Here is a 6,661-nt window from a genome sequence, read left to right as displayed (position 1 = left end):
GTCAGTTTCGCCAGTATTTCGAGCCAAGATACATGCGTGTTACAGAGATAGTCGATTAGTTCGAGTTCAGTATACTTTCAACAATGTATGTTAAATTATGAACGCTACTAAAGCACTTTACTTTTGTAATCTTGTATCTGGGTTATTGTTGACATGAACATGCAGGTAAAAAGTCTTGTACAGGTATTCTTGATGGTTCCTGTAGAGGAATTTAACGAAGAACATTATCCTGAAAAGGAACCTGTATGCAAGCTCACTTTTGAATCATCCTGTACAGGTTCTTTCACAAAGTGACTTGAGACGCAGGTTCATGTACAGGAACTTGTTCAGGATCCTTTGCGTGAACCTGCATAGAAACAAATCTGCAAGAGTTTTCTAGTACTTACGATTTCTCAATAGTAAGTTCGATCTTCAAGGGAATAAAAGGAAAGCAATTTAATTGTTATAAATAACATGAGTTTTCGGATTTCTGTACAGGTTCCCGCGCCTGAATTTATTTTTCAAAGGAACCTGTACAAGAATCTATACTTGATCATTTAACGGTTCCTTTGTTGGTGCAGGTTTTCCATTGCAGGATTATTGTACGGTTATTACCCGTCCAAGTTCGCGTGTACGATCGTATCCAGAAACATTTCCAGGATCCTCCGAGGTTCCTGTACGAAACTTTTTCATCTGGATGCGCAGGGTCAATTGCAGAAAAACTTTTTCAAGTGATCGTAATTATTGTGGTTTATATTATATTTTTATGATATATTATGGAGAAAAATAAAAATGCTAGAAAAAAGAATTTGAAAGAAGTTTTTCTTTAGTTTTCGAAATCCCCCTTAGATTAAATAGAATGGGTTTTATGTTTATAATTTATTATGTGGAAAACTTCGAGGAATAAATGAAGTTTTATCAAAGGAGTTGAACTTTTAACCAAGTCGTTAGATTAAAAAAAATATATATATAAATTTAAAAACAATAAAGTGCTACTGTATAAACAATCCCGCTTGTGCACGCCCTGATGATCTAAATGATTATTTTTACTAATAAAAAATTAAATTGTACTTTTATTTTTCAAGGTTCTTAAGAAAAAAATCCAAGCTTTTTTTCTAGACGACAAAAAGTTTTAAAAAAAGATATCTTCTTTGACGAAAACCCCATTTTACTCTCGAGAAATCCTAAGTTTCCTTTTGAGATACAAAAATGAAAAAGGCGTCTTTTTCCAAAAATTCTCCAGACGTTTCCTTACTCAGGGAAAGTTATATCCATGGAATAATTAATACTGGACTGGCAACATGAAAAGTAAAATGTCAGAAAATCCGCAGAAATAACGTTGTATCAACAAATATTTTTTATCCATGGAGTTCTATGTTCATGAATTTTTCTTTAAACTTTTTCTTAATTCTGGGGAAGCGCTACGATCAAAAATTCGAAAATTGAATTCGGAATGAAAGATCAAAATAGTCAAGGTTATTTACTGCGAATGTATCCCAATTATTTTCGAAAGTGTGTATATCTTAATCTAATTAAAAATGGTTTGAGATTAAGAATCGAAAATTATATTCGCTTAAGAGTGTCAAAAAAAAAATAAAAAATTGAATTCAGCCAATTTCAATTAATAAAAATAATTAGGTTCAAAATATTTCAATTTCATTCAATTTTGAACGCTAAAAACTCGCGAAACACATTTTTTTCACATTTTTTTCATTGTGAAGATAAATGTTCAGTCTGAGCTTGATTCAGCTGATATTGAAGATTCTGGATAAAATGTACAAACCTTATTTTTTTCTTATGGGAAATACGCAATAAACTTTATGGGGGTTGCGTCACCACTAAATATAATTAAAAAAAAAAAAAAAAGAATTTTTTTGTTAAATTAAAACAAATTTCCGAGTGATATGCATGAAAGATAAAAAAAAAATGTCTCATGAATTTTTGTACCATCTTAGTACACTTTAAGTCCTATTTCGGGATTTTCCTCGCACTGGCCTTGTTAATAAATCGGTACCCTCGAAACGTAAACAGTCAGGGTCGCATGAGCAGTTCTCAATTAGAATGCATAATATTGCGCAATATACTTGACAGAGTACTCGCGCATAGCGGCCCTTCCAAGGCGACATAATAAATTTTTGATTAATCTTATACATTTTTGAAAATACTTTCGCTGATTGAAATTCTTGATATCCTTCAAAATCTTCTAGTTAATTTACTTGAAAGAAAAAATGTATTATACGAAACATACTATTTTCCAATAAATGATACAATAAACTTAATGTATAAAATTTTATATAAAAAAATAAAAAATGTAAAAATGACCCATATCCCTAAGTAAAAAATGAATCCAAAGTACATAATTTTTAAATTTAGACAAATTGTAGAAAATGCATTATAGAGAGGCGTTGTTGATTTTCCATCTTACACTCACTGATAAAGTGATATCAGCGAATAGTTTGTACTTGGCTTTGCACAATATTGTAATGTCAGGTGAATTTTTATTCACCTGCATACCTTATCGACGACCCCATTCAATACCGATCCATGTCGCGTTTGGTACGTGTATAACTTCAGGTCCTCTAAAAGAAAATTTTTATTGAATAAAAATCGGTAAGTTAATTTTAATTTAACTACATGAATGGATAATGTTTTAATAAAATTATTTTAATGTACATATTGAAACGCAGTGATCCTCCAACTGCAGGATGATGTAACTACATGATTCTGTGGAAGTTTTTTAAACAGAAAATGAGAATCAGCTCTCGGGTCCCTTTTTTAAAATAGCATTAATCGCACTTAGGGTTATATAATTCTAATTTTCCTGAGAATTTTAAGAAACTTCGAACAGATTTTTGAAAATTTCAGATTTTAAATAAAAATTTCAACAAAAAGTTTATCTTCAAAAAAATGTCGGATTTTCAAACAAAAAGTATTTTTAACGAAAAGAAATTAATTTGTTCAAGAACAGGCCAATTTTCTTTAAAAAAGTTAGAATTTTTAACCCAAAAATATGAATTTTCCAAAAGAAGTTCGTTTTCAACCAAATAATTGCATTTTCAACTAAGTTCATGATTTTTCTGTCAAGAAGATTAATTTTTACCAATAAAATTTTATCAACAATTGTTTCTTTTACCAAAAAGATAATTTTATACTAAAAACATTAATTATCAACAAAATACATAAGTTTTCAACAAAATGATGAATCTTCGATAAAAAATGGATTCTCAACAAGAATAGTAACAATCGATATTTCCACCAAAATATATTTTAATTTTCAATTAAAACTTAAACTAAAAATGAATTTGCAGCAAAATGGTTCAGTTTTCTACCAAAGAGATGAATTTGTAACTAAAATAATTAATTTAAAAAAAAACAGTTTCACTTTTGGTCCAAAATTCAACTACTAAAACTTAAATAGTTACATTTTTTAACAGAAAAGATGACATTTTAACAAAATAGTCGAATCCGCAATTAAAATAATGAATTTTAAGCAAAAAAAGATTCAATTTCTTCCAAATAGACGAATTTTCAGAAAAATACTTGAATTTTCTAAATGTAAAGAAGCAATTTAAAGAAAAAAAAAAACAGTTTCCAACCAAATAATTAAATTTAAAAATAAATAGTTAAATTTTCTGATAAAGAAGTTACGTTTTCAACCAAATATATAAATTTTCAACAAAAAAGTTTAATTTTTAGCCTAAAAATAATAATCTTCCTCAAAAAGATATTTTTCAACTAAATAATTGATTTTTTAACAAAGTACGTGAATTGCATGTCAATGATGAATCTTTTATCAAAAACGTGACTTTTCAACAAAGTAGTTCAACTTTTAACCAAGTAATTTTATTTGAAAATAAAAAAGATGAATTATCAACAGAAAATTCAATAGTTGACATTTCAATCCAAAACTATTTAAATTTTTTATGAAAAATTTGTTGAGTTCATAAAAAAAATTTGAATCTTCAACCAAAAAGATGAATTTTCAAAGAACAATATTTATTCCTTATCTAAAATGAACAATTTTTAACAAAATGGTGATATTTTCAAATAATATAAAAAGATGAATTAAGAACTAAAATTACATTTAAAAGATTTGATTCCATTTAAAAATACTAATTTTCAACAAAATAGTTGAATCCTCAGCTAAAAAGTTTTTTAATTTTAAACAAAAATTTGCAATTTTAATTAAATAAATTAGTCAAAGTAGACGCTGAGCGTTCAGATGGAAGGTTTTCGTAGTTTTAGGTGCTTATATTTTTGATCCTATGTCAATTTTGGACCCTATGCCCTTGGGCCCTATTTTAGTTTTGGGCTAAACGTGAAAAGATATTTGAGTCTAGAATAAAAAAAATTAGGCAAATTATAAATTGAAGAAACAAATTATTTTTAATACAAAATAAAAGTTACAAGCTACTATTTAAAAACAATTATTTGTTTACTTGCTTTATAGTCATGTGCATAAATCTCCTAGGTTTCTTGAGAAAATTTAAAAAGAGTTTTGAAGATTCCAGATATGTCGAAAACATATCTAAAAGATTTTTATCAAATTTATTTTCTATTTTACCAGACTTTACCAAATTTAAGAAACTGTTGAGTTGTTTAAAATATGTTTAAGACTTTTTGCCTCGAATTATTCATAAAATTGTTTTTAAATCTTTTGGATTCATTTTTGACAATTTTTAAAATCTCTTTTGATGTTTCATGATCTTTTTAAATATTCTCTTCAATTTAATTACAAAAAAAAATTACTTTAAATGTTCCAATGAATCTCAAGAAAATTTGTGTGTTATCTTAAAACCTTTCAAAATATTTAAAATGTATGGCCCGTGTGACTAGAAAATCCTTAGGCTTTTCCCTACTTTTTGCATCTGGGGGAAAACTGAAACGTGTAGAACAAATTCTGAGGCCATATTCAGATTCAGCGACTCAAAATACATAAAAGTAACCTAGTCACTTGTCTCGTGCAGACAAAATTTTTGTATGGCCTGTGTGACTAGAAAATCCCCAAGGTTTGCCCTACTTTTTGCATCTAGATGAAAACTGAGACGTGTAGGACAAATCCTGAGGCCATATTCAGATTCAGCGACTCAAAATACATAAAAGTAACCTAGTCACTTATTTTGTGCAGACAAATTTTTTGTATGGTCTGCGTGACTAGAAAATCCCTAAGCTTTTACCTACTTTTTGTACGTAGGGGAAAACTCAGACGTGTAGGACAAATTCTGAGGCCATATTCGGATTCAACGACTGAAAATACATAAGAGTAACCTAGTTACTTGTCTCGTACAGGCAAATTTTTTTGTATGGCCCGTGTGACTAGAAAATCCTGAGGCTTTCCCCTACTTTTTGCATCTGGGGGAAAACTGAAACGTGTAGAACAAATTCTGAGGCCATATTCAGATTCAGCGACTCACTTGTCTCGTGCAGACAAAATTTTTGTATGGCCTGTGTGACTAGAAAATCCCCAAGGTTTGCCTTACTTTTTGCATCTAGATGAAAACTGAGACGTGTAGGACAAATTCCGAGGCCATATTCGGATTCAGCGACTCAAAAATCCATAAGAGTAGCCTAGTTACTTATTTTGTGCAGACAAATTTTTGTATGGTCTGCGTGACTAGAAAATCCCTAAGCTTTTACCTACTTTTTGCACGTAGGGGAAAACTGAAATGTGTAGCACAAATTCTGAGGCCATATTCGGATTCAACGACTCAAAATACATAAGAGTAACCTAGTCACTTGTCTCGTACAGGCAAATTTTTTTGTATGGCCCGTGTGACTAGAAAATCCTTAGGCTTTTCCCTACTTTTTGCATCTGGGGGAAAACTGAAACGTGTAGGACAAATTCTGAGGCCATATTCAGATTCAGCGGCTCAAAATCCATAAGGGTAGCCTAATTACTTGTCTCGTGTAGACAACATTTTTTTTGTGAGCCTTTTTAATTTTCGAAAAGCGTCTACATTCTTTGTCCGAAATATTTTTAAATCTACATTTCGTTTTAAATAAAAAAATTTTTTTTTCTATCCATGTTCTCAATATCTCTTAAGGTCATTCGAATTTTTTCGAACATTTTTTAATCTTGAAAATTGAAAAATGTTGCTTTGAAATCTTTCAAAATCTTTTCTTTGAATCATTCTAAAAAAAATTTGTTTCTATTTTTCGTGTTACCGGTGCCGATAATCTGAAGGATACTAAGATTATTTTTTTTTATCGGACAGGATTAACCATGTTTTGGAAAATCTAAATTATTTCAAAAAATATGTAGAAGTTTTTTATGTTTTAAAAATATTCGAAAATAGTTTAAATCTCGAGAAAGTTTTTAAACAATTCAAACAATACGTTGATTTAGAAAAATTTCAAAAAAAGCTTGTAATGCATTTTTAAAGTTTTTAATAGATACAAAAAAATCGTATGCTTTATTTAAAAAAAACTAATTTTAAGACAAAAATTTAAAAATTGTTCAAAACAATTTAAATGATTTCCACAAATTTTGAGAAAGAACGTAGAAGATTTTTAAGCAACATTGTTCAATCTTGCAAGATTCAAGAACATTAAGAAGTAATTTTGAATTCGAAAAGATTTAAAAAAATTTAAAGCAAGATATAGATTTTTATTTTGAAAAATATGAAAGATTTAAAGGAATTTTTTGATTTCGAAATATTTTAAAGAGATTCAGGAATAATGT

This window comes from Belonocnema kinseyi, chromosome 10 (genome assembly GCF_010883055.1).
Source record: "Belonocnema kinseyi isolate 2016_QV_RU_SX_M_011 chromosome 10, B_treatae_v1, whole genome shotgun sequence".
NCBI lineage: Eukaryota > Metazoa > Arthropoda > Insecta > Hymenoptera > Cynipidae > Belonocnema > Belonocnema kinseyi.
Note: the sequence above shows the minus strand (reverse complement) of the source record.